This window comes from Aedes aegypti, chromosome 2 (genome assembly GCF_002204515.2).
Source record: "Aedes aegypti strain LVP_AGWG chromosome 2, AaegL5.0 Primary Assembly, whole genome shotgun sequence".
Classification (NCBI taxonomy): domain Eukaryota; kingdom Metazoa; phylum Arthropoda; class Insecta; order Diptera; family Culicidae; genus Aedes; species Aedes aegypti.
In genome coordinates this window covers 262,015,322-262,040,855 of record NC_035108.1, presented here as the reverse complement: position 1 = coordinate 262,040,855, position 25,534 = coordinate 262,015,322, and the positions used below count along the sequence as shown (strand labels likewise).

At 37.0% G+C, this 25,534-nt stretch overlaps 1 protein-coding gene across 10 annotated transcripts in view; it reads left to right on the top strand.

Moving 5' to 3' along the window:
* Positions 1-25,534, top strand: part of LOC5570922 (sodium/hydrogen exchanger 3) — a 306,524-nt gene that overhangs the window by 28,347 nt on the left and 252,643 nt on the right. For 5 of the 10 annotated variants that reach the window (XM_021844926.1, XM_021844928.1, XM_021844924.1 and 2 more), the window contains exon 1: positions 13,384-14,002. The exons of 2 other annotated variants lie outside the window; for them this stretch is intronic. The gene's annotated coding sequence lies outside the window, so the exon portion shown is untranslated. Of the gene's footprint in view, positions 1-13,381; positions 14,003-25,534 lie in introns of those variants that run through there. 3 more of the 10 variants (XM_021844919.1, XM_021844912.1, XM_021844913.1) reach the window with 2 other exon arrangements.

Genomic DNA, 25,534 nt, shown 5'->3' with positions numbered 1-25,534 from the left:
TAAGGCACTTTGAAAGCGGTACCAGGTCGCTTGTTCAGGGTTACTTGCAGATATGTGGTTTTTTGTAGAGATTCACCAGAGCCCACTGATGAACCCCCCCACATCCTAGGTAGACCGTGCTTGAGCCCCTGGTCAGATGGACCAGACGCTCGGCTACCTCCCGAAGGAAGTACTAAAGGTGGTATTCCATACGGCTGTATGTACAAGTTTCGCTTGGGAAGGGTAAAAATCCCAAGCTCCCACCTGGCACCTCCTCACTCTAGCTGATGTCAGAAGGACAACAGTGCCCAGGTTGCACTACCAGCTAAGTACGCAACCCTTTGCTGGCGGTCTTTGTCATCGTTAGACCCGTGGAAGCGTGAGGTAGGGGCTTGTGAGGACCAGAGCTATGTTGGACGCTCCTTCCTGGTTGTCGACTCACCATTTTGCAACCCTGTGTGTGTGTGTGTGTTTTTTTTTTTTTTTTTTTTTTCATGCATCTCTAGGAGTTAAAAAAATCTTCTCAAGACTGGCCTGTATTTGTTCATGCTCATGCCACAGTGTATGGTTTGGCACTGTGTGGGATTCGCAATGGGGCGCCTACCCACTAAAAAACAGTCTCCTAGGTACACCGTCACCGTAAAAAATTCTTCTCCGGCACCACCTTGCGGTATTACTTCGAAGAAGAGGCGACACATGCTACGCGCACCCTTCATTAAGCCCTTCGGCTCCATCATTAATTTGTTAGTTCCTAATCCATGCCATGCTGAGCCCTTCGGCTCCCATTAATAATTTGTTAGTATTCCTAGTTTGTGATCTAAACATGCCATATTCATGCCATATTCAGCCATTCGGCTCACGATACCATGGGTGCCAGAAACTCCCTGACGAAGGAAGTTCTCTCGGTGCTGGACGCATGCCATTTAGCACTCCAGGTTCTCGCGCACTATTCGGATAGTCCCCGGCGGTGAATCTACCCTACCCCGACGAAGACTTCCCCGGAGGTGGAAGTTCTTCCGGTACCGATGCTGCCCGGATAGGTGCCAAGGTCGATCCTGCGATTCCGGTTGGTGGATGACTTCCGGTTCACAGGTGCCCTGACGACCAATTTGGCAAGACAATTTACACCGTCTTCAGCTCAAGGCTGCACAGACTGAACAATCACAAACATTAGGCAACGGACAACACGAAACACCCAGTAGCCCAATGATGAATTTTTCGTTTGACGAAAAGTTTCCACCGACTGGAGTGGGAATCGAACCCACACTTCATGGCACAATATGCCTAAACGACTGACGCCGCTAACCGCACGGCCACGAAGCCTACAATTTCCGGGGCTTTTCCACGATCTACTCGGTCTTGTCCCCGACGGTGGATCAAGCTTACCTACCGGTTGGGTGCCGAGGTCGGTTCGGCGATTCCGGTTGGAGACTGACTTCCGGTTCACCGGCTTGTTCCTCCCTCCACTTCCGCTGAAGCAATGACATTATTTTCGTCACCGCCATGTTCACCGCGTTCCACATCACCTCATCGCTACACATTCTATCCACTACGTTGTCTACGGTTACGTCAGCACCGCAGACCGCTGTCATCTCGCTACGTTCCGCAGCAAAACGTGGACACTCGAAAATGACGTGTTCCGGCGACTCCTCTACGACTGGGCACTCAGCGCAGAGCGGCGACTCTGCGTGGCCGAACCTGTGCAGATATTTCTTGAAGCAGCCGTGACCTGACAAGAACTGCGTCAAGTGGAAGTTGACTTCTCCATGGGATCTGCTCACCCATTTCGCCAGATTTGGAATAAGGCGATAAGTCCACCTTCCCTTCTCAGCGGTATCCCACTCGCGTTGCCATTTCACCATCGTGTCGGCTCGGGCAATCTTCCGGGCTCCTCTAGTACTACTAGCTTCGTAGCACTCCTTATCCTCTTCCAAAACGTAGCTGATAGGGACCATTCCGGCAATCACGCATACTGCCTCCGAAGATATGGTTCGGTAGGCACTCGCTACCCGCATGGCCATCAGCCTATACGTGCTGCTAAGCTTGACTCGGTTCCTCTTCGTCTTCATTGCGGTTCCCCACGCCGGGCTAGCGTACCTCAGGATCGACGTAGCCACGCTAGACAATAGCCTCCGCTTACTGCTGCAAATCGCCGAGTTATTCGGCATGATCCTGGACAGCGCCGTGACTGCCCTTGCTGCTTTCTCGCACGCGTAATCGACATGGCAGTTGAAGTTCAGCCGATCGTCGATCATTACGCCGAGGTGTTTTAGCTCCCGCTTTGAGGCTATGGTGTGTTCTCCCACTGTAATCTCAGCCTTCTGCACCACTTTTCGATTGCTGATAAGCAACAGCTCCGTTTTTTGGTGGGCTATCACCAGTTTCTTCTCGTACATCCAGTTTTCGACTGCGTCCACTGCTTCTGTAGCGAGAACCTCCACCCTTTCCAGTGAGTCACCAATGACCACAAGCGTGATGTCGTCTGCAAATCCAACGATTTTGACGCCTGTTGGCAGCCTAAGCGTCAGCACTCCGTCGTACATAGCATTCCACAACGTTGGACCCAGGATAGAGCCCTGTGGAACTCCCGCATTTACCGACCTCGACTTCTGTCCTTCGCTAGTGCTGTAGCTCAAGACCCGGTTTTCGAAGTAGCTTCCTAGTATCTTGCACAGATAATCCGGAACCTTCATTTTATGTAACGCCACAGCAATGGCTTCCCAGCTTGCACTGTTAAAGGCGTTTCTCACATCTATCGTCACGACAGCACAGTAACGGTTACCTCTTCGTTTTTTTGTCCTTGCTTTGTCGGCAGTGTCAATCACTGTTTTGATGGCATCTACCGTTGACCTTCCTTTCCGGAATCCAAACTGCCACTCCGACAGTCCACGCTCTCCCTCAGTGAACGCCATCAGTCTATTGAGGATGATCCTCTCCAACAGCTTTCCGAGTGTGTCGAGCAAACATATCGGCCGAAACGAGCCTGGATCACCGGGGGGCTTACCCGTGTGTGTGTGTGTGTGTGTGTGTGTGTGTGTGTGTGTGTGTGTGTGTGTGTGTGTGTGTGTGTGATACAATCCACCTCCCACTGGCCGGCAGTGCTTTTATGGAAGAAAATTGTATGCATGTATTTAATAATACCCTTCGATATCATTATATCTGCAGACAATTTTAGCCCAGGAGATGAAAGGTGATAGCTCTACTGAAATTCCAACGACCCATTTCAAGAATGGCAGTAAATACACACACATTCTGAGGTCATTTTCATTTACAGTAAGCCCCGCATAAAAACATCCAGATATCAAATGGATATATGCAATGTTTTTACACTTCCCGAATCGAAAATTATATTTTCGACCCTGGCACGTATTTAGTTTGAATTGGTAATAAGTGAGTAAAGTAAACAATAATAAAGAACGATTTTACCAGGATGTGAAGCAGTTTTTCTCCGTCGCCGCACTGGGGTTTCCGTAAAATACTATACACTTTTTCACCGTACTCCACGCGTAACACGTTCGATCCTGACCGCATCACCCGCCCCCGCAGGAGCAAGCGTCGCAGTCAAAGGATCACACACTACTGCAAAACAGGGGAAAAAATTCTCCGGCAACGAAAATACGCGCGAATCCGTCATGCAAAATCAATCGGACGACGCAAAACCGAACTGTCCTGCTTGGGCTTCACAAAGCACTCAATATATATATTCTATGCAAGCTAACAAAAATTTTCTAGTAATTTCTGAAGGGATGGCTCCGGACGTACAACTACTATAATATAAGTAGTAATACTTAATCTATCTGGCATTCCTATATAAACGTCAACTCTTTAAGGGGTTTTCAAAGAAATTTCGAAAATTTCTACCCTGATTTTTTCAAGTATGCTCCAAGAATTCCTACAGGAATCATTCTTGGCATTTATCAAGGTTTCATCCAAGAATTAGGAGCAGACTGAGGAGACTTTCGTGCATTTTCCCCAGAAAACCACTGAAGGGATTTCTCGGCGTACCCTTAGCCAAGAATTCTTTTAGATTCGTTCTTCTTTTTTGCCATTTCTTTTACAAGGAGTTAAAAAAAATTCGAGAATATAAGGAATTTCAACAGAGTACCAGGGAAAAATTTTTTACTTCAGAATTGGAATATTACTTTACAAAATGCAAAGATTCTTCATTTTTCGAAGTTATATTCCAATTTTTGCTATAAGGATACCTCTATTAGTTTCGCAGAGAATTCGTCATGAAATAACATAAATAATAATATCAAATATTTTATCTTAATTTCATCCTGGATCTGCATAAAGAACCACAACAAATACTTTTTTAGTATACAGTCAAACCTCCATGAGTCGATATATCAAGGGAATATCGACTCATGGAACTGAAATGCTTTGGAAAGTTGTTTGGAAGGACGATGGTAGTAACCATGGAATTTTGTTTTTAGTATGGTTTCATGAGTTGATATCGGCTCATGGAGGTTTCACTGTATTTCAAAATACTAAAATTTTAGGAATGGGTCCAGTGATTATTTCGTGAATTGTTCCAAGATTATTTTTTTCTTCAGAGAGGTTAACTGGGGATAACTGTAAGCATAATGCTGTTTTGAGATTTCTTACGTGTCATATAAATTATTTTTGATTTCCATACAAAAAATCTGATCATGGGGGATGGCGGAGAGGGGGTTTTATAAACCACCACAATTGTCTTACATAATTAATGGACGGTCAATAAAAGGCATATTTTCCAAACCTCTATTTGAGGGGCCCCCAAATTTTCCTCCGCACTGGGCCCCTTAAACTCTAGCTACGCCACTGAGTGACATAATTGATGAACCAAACACTAATCCCTATCAAATGATGCCTTTTCTGGTACATTGAGTCATGAAAAAGAAGTAAAAGTTCTACAAATACGAATTAAAATTGATTATATAAAAGTTAGCAAACCAGCCATTATTGGTTGTTTCATAGAGGAAGGGCTTTGAAGTACTGTTCGTAATCGTATATATTATTTTCACAAATTTAAAAAATATGCTCTACTGAACAATTTGATTCTGAACTGTCCACTAATTTTATGACACTTGTTCATTTAATGATGGCCTGCCTCTACTAGTCAATTCGGATAACTAAAATGGTTATTTTTGTCTTCATTCAATACGATATACATATGTAGGGTAGAAGCACCGGTTTTGGCCATACGCCAATAGTAGCCATAGTGGATTATGTACCGTTTTAAATAGCCAATCAGCATGAAACCTTTTGTGTTAAGTAGATCACATTCACATGATAGAGCTACACACACGAGCCCGCCGCTTTCGGTTAAACAGCTCGAGCTTCAGGAGCGCTACATCCAAGGAACGGTGACGCATGGAGGTGTGATGTGATGAAATGTGATGGTCTGGGGGTGTTTTCATGGAGTGGAGTAGGAAGCCTCGTGAAAACGGCAGATTCCTACATCAACATTTTGCGGGAGAATCTGGAGGTTTCACTGATCCAGACGGGCCTTGAAGAGAAATTCATATTTCTCTAGAACAACGACCCGAAGACCAAGTCTTTCTTCCGGTCTTGTCGGATTGAACCGCTGGAATGGCCTCTACAAAGCCCAGACCTCAACCCCATCGAGAATTTGTGGGCGATTCTCGATGCCAGGGTTGACAAAACTGGTGTTACCAACAAAAATAATTATTTGAGGCCTTGGCGCGCGCCTGGGAAGAACTAGAACCACAACACCTACAAAACCTGGTGAAAAGCAAGTCGTTAAGGCCAAAGGAGGACACATTAACTATTAAATTGCTTTTTATTTTTCTTAAATCATCTTTTCTGGGATCAAGAAGGAAGTGGGCACTTTTTTTATCACTATTTTTTTTTCAATACAAATTGATTTTCTTTTTCTTTAAGTAAAACTCTTTTTTTATCAAATTTTCGTAAGTACAACTTTAAAAGAATATCAAAAATAAAATATCAAAACAGATTTAAGTGTGTTAACTTCAATTTGAACCAAATCAATGAGAGAAATTCGAAAACTGGTAAGGTGGGCACTTTATTTTGCCTATCAGTGTACATTCATTTACTCGTCCAAATTGATTCAAAACATAGGAAAAACAATTATTTTCCTTATTATTTTAACTTCCACACACCTAATTTGGCCAGTATACTCCTAATTTGGCCAATCTCATAAGAAATCAATGTGATTGGCGAATTCAGGAACCGAAGTTAAATCACTGGCCGAAACTGGTTCTGATGGCCTAGATTGACCAACGAGGTTTTCAAAGCGAAAAAATGGTTTTAGCTTAGTTTCGATATTTTACATGTATAATATAGATTGAAAACTTGCATTTCACATGTTTCTAGTATAAATACGGCTTTCCATATAATTTGTATTGGCAGTTTCTCTTAGGCTTGCCAAAACCGGTGCTTTTACCCTATTACCCTTTTATTACGGTTGATATGTATAATATTAAACTAGATCAGCCAGCACTAAAAAACGGTCAAATCTTACAAAATAGGTAGCACACTTGCCCAATGATTTTAGACTTCGACCAAGCTGGATTTCGTATGTAAAACTAAATACTTTTTTCGTTCAAATGTCACAATAACTTACACATTTGAATAGTTCCACAATCTACAATACATTACAAAAATCTGTTAATAATTTACCTTTTACCATAGTGATGGCCTGGGGCGAAAAACCAGTTTAATAAAGTAAAAAAAATACCTTTTACCATGCTATTGAGAAAAAAACGAAATCTTATAAAAATCCACTGAAATGTAAGTTCTTTCTACAAAAGTTGATGTAAATACGTCAAAAATGTTGCAATTCACATCATATTTTGATCATTGTAATGTGAACTGTGAAGGAACATATTGTTAAGCTCTAAGAGAAAATATTGTGTAGTTTTAATAAAAACCAGGGCTGACACACTTGGCCCTGTGGCACACTAGCCCGAAAGTCCTCTTGTGATAGTTTTTCTTGATAAAATTTACATGAAGATTGTTTATATGGAGGGTTACGTAAAATCCATTCATAGATTTTGTGTTAATCTTGCGTAGAAATTCATAAGAATATTCATAAAAATACTTATTTGAGCAGTGTGAGAGTAATGCCTACGGTTTAGTTTAAACCATACTTAGAATTAAGTCAGGAATCTGCATTCTCCGTCTACATTCCACACGGTGTTATTTGAAAATTCTGTCTAAGCTTTTGTGAGAATGCTGCTCATCATTTGTAAAACCTTCATTTAAAAAATCCTCATCCTATATCTTTGGCAATGCCCTCCAGAGTTTTATAATTATAATATAAGAATTGTGTAAGAAACCCAACTAGGATCACGTAAGTTTTTCAACCCTGAATAGGATTCTGTGGAATATTGCAATTGTATGAGAATACTGCCAAAAATTTCAAAGATAATCATGTCCACGATTTAATAAGAACCCTTTTGAACATTTTGCGTTGAACCTGTTTGTGTGTAAATTGCATTGTTTGAAATTCATGCTGAATTTAAAGCCAGTCATGATTCAGTGAGATTGTTATTGTTGTTAAATTAACTTTTGTGCAAGCTAAATAGAATTTCAGTTTTATCAATCAAATAGTGAACAAAGTAATAAAAATAAGTAATGTGTACACCAGTTCTCACGATTGATGAAACTAAAAACATACTTATAAACAAGCTGCTATACATTAGCGTTTTTTCATAATAATTCTAAATTGACTCATTCTGAATTTGAAAAATATGATGTATTTTTTTTTTAAATTGTGAACAAAATAAACAAGTATCTCGGTCGTACGTTGGGCAGGCCTGATTAAATTATTCAAAAAACTGGAACACTTGTTGAAATCAACCGTTCATTCAAAAAGATTTCAACATTCCTCATTCATCCTAGATACGGGAAAACTGCTGGGCATTTTTCCCCGATTACATGCTTTGCTTATGTACTTCAAGCCAACGCGCAATTGGCATGCTGAGCCAAGAAAATTCCAAGCCGAAGCAATAGCCGAAAACTGAGAGGCAGTTTGCTTACATATACAAAACAAACAAACAGGAAAGTTAGTCGTCGTCGTCAGGCGTCTGCGCATTATTTGCCCGACCAAAATGTCACAATCAGCTGCCACAAGTTCCGACCAAATCGAAAAACTCATGCTTATGGGTGGTCGTATTAGAGCGTTATTTCATCAGTTTCCAGAATTTGCATCGCAGTGGACGAGTTTTGAATGCCTCTAAGCTTCCAAGTTATGTAAGCGTTTCAATGGACGTGTATCACAATGTTGCTCCATGATCGAAACAAACCCCTTACAATACATGGGATCACTTGTTTACAAACAAACATTACCAAAGGTCATGACTAAGTTTGTTTTGGTTGCATTTTGTTTGAAAACAATGCCGACAAGTCACATGGCTGAGAGTGTATTGTTTGCCGCATGTGTCGAGAGCGCAGTTTTCCCACGAGCTGTTGAGCGGTTTTCCCGAGCGAATTGGGACCGGTCTCGTCCGCCCTGTCCGCTCATTGCACTCTCGCTTGCTCTCCGGATGACTCTTGACTCGGCCATCGGGTTTGGACGTGCAGGGATGGTTCTAGTGGATGTTTTCAAATGTGTATAGTAGGTATTTTCGAGTTTTTATGACAGGTACAAAAATTGTTTATATATTTATTAGTATCATTTCAAACAAACTCATAATTTCCACCATGTAGGGAAAGATGTACCTCAACATACTGTCTTCAAAGCTTATTACCCGATTCTTGTCAAATTTCGTTAGTAGGTAGTTTTAGAAATACAAGTAGTTTCACAATTGAAATGCTAACCTTGGTCTCATGTTGAGGGAAAAGTTAATATTTGATACGCCATAAAATTGGAATATAACAAATGAAAAATTTTTGGTGTGCAAATAGGATTGCCGGGCGCTTCAAAAGCCATATACTCGACATTTTGTTAATATTTTTTGGACTAAGCTCCGAATTTTTCGCTTGGAATTATAACGTCTTGTACGTGCTTTATAATATATGATGTCTCTGACACTGCCAAAGACACTTTACTTCTATCTATTAAAATGAAGGATTTATAGCGATTTTCATGTAACCATTTCAAAATTACAAATGATCACTGAACTATTTTTAAAACGATTTTCATGGCTTACAATATTCTAGGACTATGCACATATTTTCAAAATAGGTACGAAACGTTGCTGAACATACCAAGATACTATCTTAAATTTTTCTTTGAGTTATAAGTATTTTATCGTTGAAAATTCATCTGTTTCATACTAAAATATTTCAAAAAGTTTCAAAAAATGTATATGCATTTGAAAGGTCAACATCTACACTATGCGTGTCTTGTCACTTTTCTGCCAGTTGAAGTTTGAATATTTTTACTTTTGAGTATTGGTTATGCGTATTAGGGTACTATAACTAATGCTTGAATAGGCATCATTGAGATAATCATTTTATAAAGATTTAAGCATCAATCAATATGCGACTGAATAATTTTCCATGCTTCCAGTTTCTTACGTTTTGATCGATCTGCCGTTTGAAAGTTTTGAACAAAAAGTCATTTTTTCGTCTTCGTTATTTATTTGTTACATATGTAGATGTTCATCATGCATCGGGTGGAACAAATTCATATTGTTCAATAAATTTATTTATTTATCATTTCAGTGGTACTATTTTAATTTATTAAGATCCCTCCTCACATGAATCAGCAAGTTCTAGCATGTACATTTACTCCGATACTAAAAGTTATAGAATCTTCATTTTTTCTTAAGCTCGTCACCATCGACTCCAGCAAGAAAATAAACTCCTGCATTTCGATTTCCGGCATTTGTATGTATTTGCATATAATTGGGTTTTATAATTGTAATGATTTTAGTTAGTAACAACCTGGGAGGGAGGAACCGATACGAAATTAATGCACGTCAAGGTGAACCATGTTTCAGCTGTCACGAACTGTCACTGTGGCCCCGGATCTTAAACAATGAACAAATATGATAAAAGAGCGTAATTGATCAAAACATATTTTTGCATTTCATCAAAGGTGACAAAAATCGAATGAGAATCAGTTTATGCTTATTCTGAAGTCATTTTCAATCAAGGATAATTGGCCTCATGAAATAATTAGAATATTCCTTGAGAGATCCTGGAGATCCCTCGCTGTAACTGCACCTTGACACCTACCGGAATCCTAAGTTATTATAGTGGACTTCTGATAAATTTCAGCGGTTTCTTGAGAATATCTGGAGATTCCTTGTGGGATCTTAAGAATTTGGTGATTCCTAGTTAACTCCTAAGATTTCGAGGGCGTACTGGGCATTCCTAGTAGGACACTATGGATTCCTAGTGAGATGTTTTAGTTATAGCAAGTTCCTGTGGATCTCTTTCGAGGACTCGAAGACTGCCAGGGGTTTCATAGCGGGATCCTAAAAATTTTCATTGATTTCATAAGGAAGGTTTATAACAAATCTCAAGCTCAGAGGGTTATCTGTTTTAAAAAAATAATACAATTTTTGTGTTCAGCAATTGATTTAAGCTGTTTATTTTTGCCCATTTCACTGCAGTCGATCATATGAGATTCTTTACTTTGTTAGAAACATTAAATAAAGGAATGATTCTTAATCTACCGATTTTTTTTTAAATTTTAAGCTAAGGGTTATAAGCTAAGCTGGTTTTCAATGTTCATTAAAAAAAGTGATTCAGTTTTGTAACACCCAAAACATTCATCGATGCCAACAAGCGAAAACTATTCGTCTTACTGTCGGAGCTGCTTCTTTAACTGGTTACTGCTGCTGATGTGACTTGAAACACGTCCGCCGAAAAAGTTAACTGAAATCTTTCTGCGGTGCTCTATCTATACTAGTAGTGAAGTCGCGATTGCGTCATCTCCCCTTCCCTTTTTTTAATCAATAAACACCGCACTACCCTCAACCAATGAATGGATGGTAAAAGTCAGTGGAATTAGGGATGTTCATGAGCTAGTGAAAAAAAAAAAAAAAAACTTACTGGCAAGAGTGATCTGGGTACTTGTTGATGCATGCTGGCTTTGCGAAGTTTGCTCATCATATATATATATATATATATATATATATATATATATATATATATATATATATATATATATATATATATATATATATATATATATATATATATATATATATATATATATATATATATATATATATATATATATATATATATATATATATATATATATATATATATATATATATATATATATATATATATATATATATATATATATATATATAAACAATGAACAAATATATTTTTGGATTTTTTGATTAGGGCCACCATTTCCGAAATAGGGTGGCCAGAAAAATCGCGATTTTGCTAAATTTTTATTCCAACAAAATTATAACTTTTGAACCGTTTGACCGATTTTCAATCTTTTTGGACAAAATGAAGGCTAAAGATTTTGACTTTTTGGGAAAAATATAAAATTCACAAATATTGTGTTTTTTACATTAAAAAACTCAATAGTTTCCGTTTTTACGTGTTCAGAAGGCCTCGGGGCCAAAGGGGCTATTGCTGCTCTCATTTTTTCTTAAAAGTTCAGAAAATTTTACGTAAACTGTCAAATTTTCAGCGATGTATGTTTTTTAGTTTGTGAGATCTATTTTTTTGAAAATAAAAAATCAGTCATTTTTCATCGGCACACACTGTAGATCTCAGCGCATTAGATTTGTAATGTTTAAGAAAAATCATAACTTTTGAACAGCTCAACCGATTTCCAATCTTTTTTTATGGAATGAAAGCTTAAGGTCTCAACTTTTCAAAAAAAAATAGAAAACTTTGAAAAAAAAAATTTTACATTAAAATATATGAAAATTTCTAAAATAACTAAAATTTTTTATAAAGTTACTTTATTCATTTATTTGGAAATTTACGCATTATTATTATTTCCTAGAGCATATATTCAAACGAATGTTCTGTATTAGAATAATCATATTACATTTTATTATTATTATTATTATTATTATTCCAACATTTATATTTTGTTTATCCTGCCTCTACAGGTTTGTTATGAAGTCTGATGATATTTTTAAAACCAATAATTAAAATATAAAATTTGAAAAATGGGTTCCGATTTTGGCAACCGATAATTTTAATTTTATTACCAGAAACGGAATACCACTGTGTAAGGTACTACGGGGCAAGTTGAGAAGGCTAGGGGAATTTAAAATGTAATGTTATGAAAGTGATGTCAATAATGTAATTATTTTGTATTTCGCTATTAGTTTGTCATTTTATTTATAGACTGTTTCTACAGTTAATTTTTATCATTAGATAATTGGGTCTTAAAATGTTTGATGAAGTCTTGATTTTACTAAATGATAGAGCGGGTTCTTGTACTACTTCGAAAAACTCCCCCCGCTCAAATAACGGCTATATCATATTTGAATTTTAATTACAAAATTGGGTCCAAATTTGAACCTTGACAGTTTTGATCATGTTTGATGTTCACTTAGCCGACAAAAACGCCACAAGGCTTCAACTTTTTAACACTGGGGTTGTTCCTTTCTGACATTTCAGAAGGGATTCGAAAAAAGGGGCTTCCTTAGCCGAGTGGCTAAAGTCCGCGGCTACAAAGCAAAGCCATGCTGAAGGTGTCTCGGTTCCCGGTCGGTCCAGGATTCGTAATGGAAATTGCCTTGCCTTTTCAGGACATAAAGTATCATCGTACCTGCCACACAGATACACACAGAATACAGATTGGTTCTCACTAAAATCTATACACTCGCATTGTTTACCATTTTTCATCACAACAAATATGCACGTAAATCGTCTCCAATTTTGTACGTACAAGGCCTTTTGAAGACATCTTATACGGAATATGTGCACATGTAAGCATCGCATAACGCAAAAGGTGATTTCGTTATACTTATATCCTGGTTGTATGGGTAAAGTAAACAGTCCTTAGAAATATGTTGCACTTCTGCTATAAGGTTCATCATATCAACATGATTGCTTGAGAATATAATGTAAACAATGTAATTGCAGTTTATTCACTAATTTGATTCTGAAACACCTTCAAAGAAAACGTCCAAAGCTTACATAACACTTTGATGAGGTACAGTGTTCAGGAAAGCGATTGATGGTAAATTTTCGGAAATTTGGTTGACATAGGAAGATAGGGCATTGAAGGCGACAAAATTTCGCGGGACATAACTAGAGAATGTTTTCAGAGAGATATAAGATTTATTTTACATTTGAGAATATTATACAGAAATTGAAAACCAAGAAAGATAAGATAATTAAATCCTCTAAGTGAAAACGCCGGCCCTGTTTCCCCCTATTATATACCAAGGTTCGGCTCCACGCCTCGCTTGTACTGTGAATGCGAGAGCCGAGAGGGCCACCACGCGATGCAGTTTTCCTAGGGAAAATCGAGCAACGGGCAATCATTTCAGTCGCTGAACTAAGAAATGGCGGCCGCATCGAACCTGGTGGTGAAAACGCAGTCCCATAGTTTTCCTCTGCTGGCAGTGGCAGCTCAAATCAGTGAAAAGTTGAACTTTTTTCACCCGAAGCATTGGTTTTACGCCGCGGATCGCCCATTTCCGGTGTTTGCACGTGGTTTCGAGTGGTGCTAAAGTGTTTTTTCCAGCAGACGGGAAAAGTAGTTTTTCGCCATCGGTGGGGATTGGGAAAATATTTGTTACATAAGAATTCCTTCGATTCGGCTGGAGAAGGGTCATTATTTTGTGGATGTGAATTCGGAAATAGCCTTTCTACGACGAGTGCAATGAGTGTTGGATCGAATTCAAAAAGTGTTTGCTGAAATAAATCGACAAGAAATCAGTGTCTCAAAATGTGAAACTTAATCTCAAGTCAGTGCCCAGCGAGCTATTGAACTCGTAAAAACATCATAAAGCGTGTGAAGGTATCAAGTGGCTGTTCTTAAGGATCCCTTCTGGTCATGGTAGAGGTTATGTAATTTTCAACCTTCCATTTCTCCACGTACGACAACGCACTGGAACCCATTTGCGGTGCTTTCTAGTAGAAAGATACTCAGAAATTGTGCAAGGTAATTTTTCCTCCCAATAGAAAAATAGTACGAAATTAGCATAACTGTACTCAAACGCTCTGACGAAGGGGCCTGCTTTTGGAACCGACGATGCCGTTTAATAGGGACGATAGGACATTGGGCGGAGGGGTGTTTTATTCTGACAAGCTTTTCGCGTGCTGGCTGTATCGATTTTCTTTGACCTACAGTCCTGCGCTGCAATGACAATCAGACGATATGTTTTCATCTGTGTCTGACACCTGCCCGGCCGAAAGTGGCTCCAAACATGCTGGACTGAAGGATAGGGTTGAGGGGAAATGTTAATGTTATTTAAAATCCACAGACAGTGCTGCACCCAAGGAATCTTGTAAGGTGAAAATGTTGCTCGTGCTCCACAAAAAAATGAAGTCACAGAATAGTTTGAAGCTTGGAGAAAGGAACAAAAATAGTTCTTTGTCGTCTGAATGCAGTTTGGTAGCTCGATTGCATATGCGTAGTGGTTTTGTTTTGGAGGAAAATTGCAGTCTTATATAATTTAGACGAGAGTTGCAGGCAAGAGTCGCCTGATGATAAATTTTGATGGCTTTATTCATATTTTGCCCCCAATAAAAGGATTTTTAAATTACGATAATTATATCTAACGACCAATTCGATGTATCTTTGAACCTTGGAAAATCATAAAGTGATAACTTTAGGGTTTCGTCACAAAAAAAAGGATCGAGAACAGCATTTGTTTTTAACAAAATTGTATATTAATGATTCCCAATTATCATTTTTATTCGAGATTCTCAAAGAAATGCAATTTCAGTTCCAAAAAGATACTAGATATAGCTATACACCTAAAGCATTGGCAAGAATAAAGTGCACAGAGGACGATTTTCATACAAAATGGCCAAGTTTGGAGACTTGCACCTCTGATTCTAGCAAACCGATTGATCTGAAATGTGAACTTCATGTTGGAAATCAGAGGCGCGTACACGTTTGAAACTATGGGTAGGGCAAACGTTGGCAAATATTTTGTACACAGTGAAGCTAGGAAAAAAATCAACCCTGGACTGGACATTTAAAGTATCTAACCTTGAGGCAAAGGGGATAAGGATGGTCGGTTTTGAGTTGAGTTGAGGAAATTTTCTAGAATTTTATAGTGTAGGGGGAGATCCCCCAGTACCGGACACTTAAGCCACTAAATTCATAATTCGAAAAATATTGGTTTTATGTGCTCGTGTTACCCATTTATGATAAATATTATTATTTTTATAGTGTACAAAAATAAATTTGAAAATATAAGTATGAATTTTGACATTGCATTTTGATGATGTATTATAGTACCAAATTGATCGATCTTGAAAGGTGGCACCCAATACCGGACACAATCTGGAAATGCCTCGAATTCTGTAAATTTGAACATCATTGAATGTGTTTACTTTAGGAATAGTATATAATTGGCAATTCAATGCATTTGCAACATTTACAAGAACAATTTGAGTTTTTCTTAGTTTGCAAGATGTCCATCAAAAACCTCTTTCTTATATGATGAAAAATAGCACATTTTACGATGTTGTTCTGAATGTTCATTTTTCTTAATTTCATTGCATGTTTGATACCATAATCGACGGAATCCATGAAAAATGAATGTATTTTGAGACACTCGTGCAATAATTACAAAGATATCATATAACAAATCAGGCTGTCCGAAACTGGGGGACAGGAGGTGCTTAAACAAAATTGAAATTTGTCTATATTTAGTCCAATTATGGTACAAAATTCTTTCATACTATCAAATTGGGATTATGTTCGATGTGATCGAAAGTATTTTTTCATATTCATAATAATTACTAAATAGGCTCAAAATTAAGGCAATACGTCATTTTTTTTGAAATTTTCAATCTTTTGTACTTTTTTAAAAAGACATGCATATTTCAAGGATGTGTTATTCTACGCAAACATTAGTCCCCATAATAGCTTCCTTTACTACTAATACACCATCTTGATTGGACCATGATTTCTCAATGCTTCGACTTTGTCCGGTATTGGGTGCTGTCCGGTACTGGGGGATCTCCCCCTATACTGTTTCCAAGCGTTCTAACAATATTTACAGGTGATTTTTTCGCTCATCAAAAACAAAAAAAAACATAATTTTTAGAAGCAAAAGCTTGTTTTTTGAGCCCCATACTATTTTATATAATAAAAAATGCTGAAAAAACTTCAGAGTAGATTTTCTGAAAACTAGTTTTTTGTCATTGACACCCCTTTGCTTCTAACCAATTTCATGCCAGTCATTACCACAAGACTCTACGTCCTCACAGTAGTGAAATAGGGAATTGAAGACCTCTTGCCAGAAAAGTCCTCAAAAAAACAAAAAAAGAGGCCGAAAAACACAAACAGGAACCAAAAAAACAAAACGAAACCTAATAGGAGCCAGAAGATAAGAGTTTGATTCTTCATAGCATCAGAACAAACATTTCTCTAAGGTCTAATACTTTTATTTGAGAATTAGTCGTGGCATTACTACAAGTATTATTGAATGTGTTTTTTTCATGATATTATCTAGGAATTTAATCAGAAACTTATTCAGGTATTTTCTCGAATGTTGACATATTATGCAAGAAATACCATTGGAGTCAATTGAGTCATTATTTCCCAAGCAGTTTTTCCTCAAATTTTCCTAGGGAATTTCTCCTAGAAGTTTGTTGCGGATACCTTAAGAATTCAAACAGAATTTTTCCAAAGAAAACCACAGAAATAGAATTGTTCTAATTATTTTTGTTTTCAGAAATCTTCTGAATTCCTCCACAAATTCTTTAAGATATGTTTCAAGAAAATCCTAACTCCTCCAAATATTTTATCCAGTGATTCATACATCGATTTCCTCGGGCATCCTCCATATTTCCCGATCTAGACATCTTCTCAAATTCAATCTATATCAATTTATACGGATTTCTTTCAGGATTATATAAAATTTCTACTAAGGATATCTCTAAAGACACCTCTGCTCCAGAGGTCCTTCTTAGATTTCTACAGCAATTCCTCCAATAATTCTTTGAGATTTTCTCAGGTATGTCTTGAAAGTTTTTTATGAGGAATTCTCCCAGAAATGTTTCCTGGGAAAAGCAAAGGATTTTTTTCCTGAAAAATAATCCCATGAGGTATTTCAAAAAATCATAAAGAGAGCTCTTATAAAACTTGGGTAAGTTTTCAAGTCATCTTCAATGCACAAGAATCTCTGAAATAATTCCTGAGCTCCTGAGGAAGTTTAAGAAAATTTCTTAGATAATTTTCTAAGATAATCGAAAAAATAAAACAATCGAATCTCGAGATAGTATTCCGCAGGTGTTCTAAAGAAATTTCTCGTTAAACACTGGAGAAGCTCTGTAATTTTGGAATTATTAGAAAAATTGCTTTAGCATAAACTGTTGTGAAAAGTATAATAAACTGTTAAAAATTGCATGGGATTTTTTGAGAAATTTTTTAAATAATGTTCAGTAAAGGAGTAATACTTGGATGAAATGCTGGAAAAATCTTAGAAAAAATAGATTTATTTGACGAACATCTTAAGGAATTTTGGATTTCTGAGAGAAAACGTGGATGAATTCTTGAAGGAATCCTCTTGTTGATGATTGATTGGATTTTCAGTCTTGACAAAATAAAAAAAAAATGTTTATTTTATTTTTTCCAACGTTTCGGTCCGTTTGGGATCTTCCTCAGGGACTCAATTGTTACAGTTCTTGTATCGAGTGTTATTACAGTTCTTTTATCGAGGTTTGGTAGAACCTGTAACTGTCCGGTAGATCGATTTTTCCCGCACAAACGCAGCAAGTTTTGGCGGCTTTATTGAACTTAAAGCTGCACACCGAATTTAAGTACCTGGTGGAATATCGATCACTATTGCTTTTCCAAGCAATGGTGATCGATATTCGGCCTTTGCGTGTTTTATTCTTACCAGTATTGTACATGCTTAATCTACATTCAGCAGACATACTTTTCGCATCAAGAAGACATCAACGTTCTAACCAACCAGAATCTTTAACACTTTTGTCGAAGACATCAACCTCTTTGCATATCAGGATCTCGAGATACGAGAGATTGATAAAAAAGGTTATAAGTGTTACCTTGTTACTAGCACCAACCTACTAAATCATCAGGATATCGAAAAATTTTACTAGCTTCACCTTGCGGATAGATTCCCAATCAGGTTTAGTTATGCCATATAGCCCTTGATCTGCTTAACAGCTTTGCTAAAGAGTGATTCCAAGCAACAGCACCAAAATTTGGTAAATTTTTTAATTCATTTTTTTCTATTGAGCTGAAACTTTGCACAGTTTTCCAGTTCCATCTAAATCGTCATTTTCCGATATCAAATCTTCAAGTTGAGTCACGACTAACTTTTCAAAAGGGTGTATGTGAAAATGGTTCAAAAATATTCAAAAAGCTGCACAGCAAAAACGGTTCGTTCGATTGTTAGACAACTAAAGAAACAAAGTTAGACAACTAAATAAAGATTCCAAAAAAAAATACACACAGTAAAAATTTTTTTTTTTTTGCATTAAAAAACATAATTTTTGACACAAAAACTCAAATATCTCAAAACCCTATCGGAATACCAACGTAATTTTTTGAGGGAAAACGGTCCATTATATTAGCTATATATTATTTACCATAAAAATTTGGTGATGGTAAACCAATAAACAAAAAAGTTATGACATTTCAAACATGTCACAATTTTCACATTTAGTAGAAAAAAATTTTTTTTTCGGTGTAAATTGATACGGGAACCGCAGTTTGTTGCTGATTTTATTGTCAAGGGCCTTGCGTGAATTAAACAAGTCGTTTTCATGTATTCATTAGTATTATGTATATTATATGTATAAATATTATGTATATGTATAAATATTATATGTATATGTATATATGTATAAATTAAAATGAATTAACAGATTACACGAAAATAAAATTTTTTTTACCAGGATATTTTTTTTTAGAGTATGATCGATGAGTTTCTAAATGTTATATATAAACTTTAAAAGTTTTGGATTTGTGTATGCGTTATGAGATCATGAAAACATTTTATTCTTACTTATTTATTTATTTATTGTTATTCAATTGTTTTACAATATCGAACACTTTTGCATCATTATCAGTACAGTTCGAGTATAGTTTTGCTTTAATTTTATTTTCTGACAATGGAATGAAACAGTGAAATTTTTGGGTTCCTTGGATCGTTTCGAGTTATTATATTGCTCGCTGAGCTCTGATGCCGTTAATTCGTACTCTTCAGTAGTAGTAAAACAAAATGATAATTTTGTTAAATCTTCTTCTTTTCTGCGATTCGCCCAATCAAATAGTTCTTTTGCAGTTTTAATTGGATGCTCACGTTCTTTGGCTAAACTTGCTCTTGTGGCCATGCGCTTTATGGTTCCTCCAATAGCATCACAAGGACCTTTGCCATGTGACGTAGCAAAGAAATGCCATTCTGCATCAATTCCGTACTTTGATTTAAATTGACATAGGCTCGAAAAATTCTTACGGTTTTTGTACTGCGATGCTGCTCCATCAGACATGAAATATATCTTTCTGATTTCTTTATCCTTATCAACGCGTAAAAAGTTAATCATTTTGGCAATGAACAAATTTACAGATACTGAGTCGTGTCTTAAATCTTCGGAAATTACAATAAAACTAAAATGTTCAATTTGCGTACTTCCATTGAAATAAATAACGAATGGATGAATTGTAGCTTGTTGTACGTTCCAGTGATGGGACTGCACTTCATCTTGCAATACAAAGCTATAGTTTTCAGAAAAATCACAAATGACTAAAAATTCACCATCTTGTAATGTATTTTTCGTATTTTTTAAAAAGCGGGATTGCTCTGTTTTAATAAAGTCGTGAGGAATTAAACTTTCTAATTTCAAGCAAAAAAATGACACAAACTCATCTACCTATCCGTGGTCACCCATTGCTCAAATGATAACTGATCAATATAATTTTCTTCAAACTCAGCGAATAAAGTATTTTCCAATGATGAAGAATCTGGACAATCCGAACAAGATCGTAGATAGCAGTTTGATGTTGTATTTTTACACAAAAGACTACCAGTTAACATTTTAATATCCTTTGATAAATTGATTCTTTTCAAACTATGTAAGATTAGGTTAATATTTTCGTGTGTTGTGCACACACAAACATTATGTGTTCCTGAATTGGATAGAAGCTTGCATTGCCTTGGACGAAGGCTTGCAAATGAGGAAAAACCTACCTTAATATTTTCGTTAATTTCCTTGAAGCGTGTATACGCTTCTTTCAAAGTAGTCATCATTAATTGTTTTTGGATTGCTTGACGCTTTCCATCTTTTTTTACAGATACATAATCTTTTTGGCCAGGCATAGCTCTACTTACTTCATCGTCTTCAAAATATTGAATTATTTTTTCTTTTGTCTCATCTGTTAATGAAGTACTCGACCTAGCATTTTTGGTTGCAAGACAGTTATTTTTGAATTGTTTTGCCTCTTTTGCTGTATTTCTATTGGTTTTGAACTCATCAATGGCGTCTTGAATAGACCACGAGCTTGGCAGCATCGACAAAATCAATAATTTTTCTTTCCTTGTCGTGGCTAGATTCGAGAACCTTTCCTTCATATTCATGATTACCTCATCGTAGTCTGTATTTTCCACATCCTCAGGTCCTAATTTGAAGAGGTTTCTTCGTACAGCTTCGTTGATTTCACGGTATTTTTTCTCGGGATAATTGACGTGACCCATCTTCGTCCATTTAATCGGAGTCACTTTTATTCCAGCTATCCCTTCGTTGAAGCGTTCGATGTTGACCTTCTGGATGCACTCATCTTCTGATTGATTTGTTGAAACAGATGTCGCTGATGGTACCGTGGCAAGACTATCTGCACTTGGTACTTCTGGTAACTCCTCAGTTGTTGTCGGTGCATCTAGTAATTCCTCAGTTGTTGTTGTTTTCGAACTTCCTGCAACCTGATCCACCGATGATGTACAGATTGCCCGTTTGTCAACGTTTAAACGGCAGGACGTACAAATGCGTAAATTTGTATTCAATGTAGACATTGGAGCATAACCAGCCGCTTTCAGTTTATCTATGGTGCTTTCGGTGAGATTTCGTAGCTCTTTCGAAACACTTTTTTCTGCAAACGGCCTGCAATAGTTGAGAAAGCGACTACTCATGTTGCTCGTTAGATTTTAATAAACAAAATCACTTTAAGTTTTTACTGACTAGTTTGGTGTCGTTTGCTTGACTGAAGAAAAATTTTACAATTAAATCTTTTATAACCATAGTGGTAGTATATTTTTAGCTTTTTCGTGAGTATGTTCATGGTATGTACCTATCATGTTTTTGATGTGTTGAAGTTACTCGCTTTCTCCCCAAATATGATTAACAAAGTCTATTCTCTACCAAGGCGGGTCTATACCCAGGTGTAATCAGATTTTAACTTTGTGGAGAAAACCAGCGCCGAGAAAACCGACCTGCTTTACGTACAGTTGTGTTCAGAATAATAGTAGTGAAAGCGATTTTCATACAAAATGCTCAACTTTGGCATGCTGTTAACTTTGTTCCATATGAGCAATCGACATGAAATTTTGACAGTGAACTACAAATATACTCAAATTTAATATCAAGATTTGAAATTTTCACACTACCGGCTAAAAGTTAAGCACCAGGTGAAATCGCTCAAAATAATAGTAGTTTTACTTTGGCAAGTTTTTGTTCAGCAACAATTTTGTAAAAAATTGGGTTGTTCATATATTCATAGCTTAGGTGGAAATGGTTGATACGATGAATAAAGAAAAATTCAAAAAATTAAAATACAGCAGATATTTAAATTATTAAAACTACTATTATTTTTGGAGCGATTTCACCTGGTGCATAACTTTTTAGCCGGTAGTGTGAAAATTTTCAAATCTTGTGATATTAAATTTGAGTATATTTGTAGTTCACTGTCAAATTTCATGTCGATTGCTCATATGGAAACAAAGTTACAGCATGCCAAAGTTGAGCATTTTGTATGAAAATCGGCTTTCACTACTATTATTCTGAAACAACTGTATACTAGATCACCTGGGTATAAGACCCGCCTTGTTCTCTACGAGGTAAACTTTTTGCAGGTAAACTAGTCGTATACCTGTATAGAAAACTTTTTTGTAGCTTTTGTCTTAAATATTAGATTTCTTATAGGTTTCTTTTATCAACAAGTTCAACACTATTGAGAGAATTTTTCTTCAGTTACGTACAATAAAAAATATGACACTATCAAGACTTTAGATCACAACACTGGATCGCGTCTAACTTTCTAATAGATGCTATAATAGTTATGAATAATTAAATAAAATATCATGAAAACAACTTGTTAACCTCATGTGGTACCCTTAACAAAAAATTCAGCAACAAACTGCGGTCCTAAAAAAAATTAACAATGAAAAAAAATTTTTCACTAAGTGTCAAATTTGTGAAATATTTGAAATGTCATAACTTTTTTGTTTATTGGCTTACCATCACCAAATTTTTATGGTAGATAGCTAATATAATGGACCGTTTTCCCTCAAAAAATTACGTTGGTATTCCGATAGGGTGTTGAGATATTTGAGTTTTTGTGTCAAAAATTATGTTTTTTATTGCCAAAAAAAACATTTTTTTTACTGTGTGTATTTTTTTTGGAATCTTTATTTAGTTGTCTAACTTTGTTTCTTTAGTTGTCTAACAATCGAACGAACCGTTTTTGCTGTGCAGCTTTTTGAATATTTTTGAACCATTTTCACATACACCCTTTTGAAAAGTTAGTCGTGACTCAACTTGAAGATTTGATATCGGAAAATGACGATTTAGATGGAACTGAAAAACTGTGCAAAGTTTCAGATATTTTTGAAATGGTCGATCAGAATCGACTTGCATGCCTCCGTGGAATCCCTCTAAAGACATCAACCTTCTAGCATATCAGAATCTCGAGATATGGAAAATAGACAAACATTTGTTGCTTATGCCACCTAGCGGATAATTTCTCAAGCCATTGATCTACTGAAAGACTTATAGCCGAAGACACCGAACTTTTTGCTTATCAGAATCAGTGCGCATCGTACCTCCGTGCAGTGTGTGGGTGTCTCATTGTTCTCGACCATTGCAAATTTCCTATCCCTCTTAATAAACAGTTTACATATGATATTCGGAGACTGTGTGACAGTGGATGCACATTGTCATAGCTTCCAACCCTTTTATGATAGTTGACAACCAAGTGCCTATTAACTGGACTCCTAGAACGTAGCACCAGATCGCACAACAAACGATCTAGTAGGGATGGCAAATCATAGATGCGGCACTCTTCCAGTAACGTCAAAGCAAAATATCATGCTCTTAGTGGAGCTCCCGTTTACTTGCCACAATACCTACTAAACTCCACAAAGGCTTTCTGCAGAATTTCAGTTTAATCCATCTAAATTTCAAGCATCGCAAGGCGTTTTTCAAATTTATGCGAGCTTTGTGTACATTTTCTTGCATGCAAGTTGGTCGCATAGTTGGTTCGCGACTAAAAACGGGTGAACCAAAGTGCAAAGTTTCATTTTTGACTAACTTCGCCGCGTCGTGAGTCACTTCGCTATGGACCTATGCACGAGTTAACTATTTGACGTTTTAGCGGTGCCGTGTTATTTATGTGACCATGGAAACCAGTGAATTCAGCACCGCTCAAACGTCAAATTAGTGAACTCGTGCATAGGTCCATAGTGCGCATATCAGAGATAGGAGACTGCTGGCTTGGATTGCGAGCTCCCAAAAGTCATGAGAACCTGTCACCAACTGTCACTGGAAAACCGCACATTCGAAAGGCAGAGCGTGAAAACCCGTCAAAATTCAAGTAAACGTAATTAAAATTTCTAGGTGTTTTTTCTGCGACTTTACATTAAAAAAAAGTTGAATACCTAAATATAGTTGTGTACTGGCTAACTGCTGTTGATTTTTTTGTTTTCATAACTTTTTGCATAGTGAGCAACATTAAGTGAATATGATTTTGACCAAAATAATTTTATCTGACCGTTGTGCACAACCCAAGAATTAAAGAAAGAAGTCAAAGAAGGCAAGAAAACATGCCAGTTGTCAAGGAGCTGTCTCCTCTTTCTCAGGTGCGCATCTGTGCCCTCCATCGTGTGCATTATGCGCACTATTGAGAATTAAGTTGCGACACGGCGAAGATAGCGTTAGCGTAGTTACGGTATACTTCGTAGATTGGATACTAGCAATATGCATGTGTGTTTTTGATAATCTCACTCAGACTGCTTTCAGGAACAAGGCTAGGGAGTGAATCTTGTTCCAGTTTTGAACAAGACAATCAAAACCATGAATATTGCTATTCCCGGCCACGCCCATCTTTACCGTAACTTGGGATAGGGGAAGGAAATGTTGATGTTTCACTTAGGGTAAGTGTTCCCTTAGTTGTGGGTGTTCCTATAGTTGCGGTAATGCCCTTTTCACTGATTTTATTGCATTAGCCACAGAACCGACACTGCCAACGAGGTATTGGCTTGTTGATACACGGAATAGTTGAAAAGAGCGTCCAAATTGCTTGAAAACTGATGAAAAATCACTAAATTTGCTAAACCTGTTCTTGCTTGTAACAATAGTTGCGGTAAAGTGTTCCTATAGTGGAGGATCCCATAAGAAAACAACGGATACCGCAACTATAGGAACACAATTTAAAAATATACCGCAACTAAAGGAACAGTGTACCAATAGTGGAGGTATTATTTTTCACTGACATGCCGTGGATTACTACGATGAAATCATTTTTCTCATTAAGTCAATGGTCGTTACTTCCCGTTACAACATCAACATGTGCATTAATTGCGCTTCTTGAATTAAGGCGGTTAAATGAAGTTAATTCGCGCTTAGTACCTCCACTATTGGTACATCTACCACCGACTCAGCGACACCCTCATAAGTGATACGGAGGAGGAGGTTGGGAAAGGTATGAGGTCAGAGGGTTCGCCTGAAAAGCCAGCGATGGACCCATGGTATTTGTTGGTTAGGGGCGATCCATTAATTACGTAAGACAATTTTCGGGTGTTTTCAAACCCCCCCCCCCATGGTAAGATTTTTTGTATGAAAATTAAAAAGTAAATTGTATGGCGCGTAAGAAATCTGAAACACCTCCTCCCCCCATAAACCATTACATAATTAATGGACAGCCCTTAGGTGTTTCTAATTTAATCTTTTGAATACCGGCATTCAAAAGAGAAGCGTATTTTTATTTAACAGAGTGGATTATTATGTTTTACGGTGCCTAAAATTTCCTGCGTGACATTTCGGTACAGACTTTCTGCTAATTGATAACCAAACAGCAGAACCGATTCCACCAGGATCATCGGATAATAAAAAAACAGAAATAGCAAAAATAACTAAAAAGAAAAAGAAATATATATTAGGCAAAAAAAAAATTAAATAACAAAAAGCGAAAAAAAATCATACATTATGAAAAAAATAATAATAAGACAAAAGTCGTGAATTACGGAAACCGATCGTGCACACAAATCTAACTGCGCGG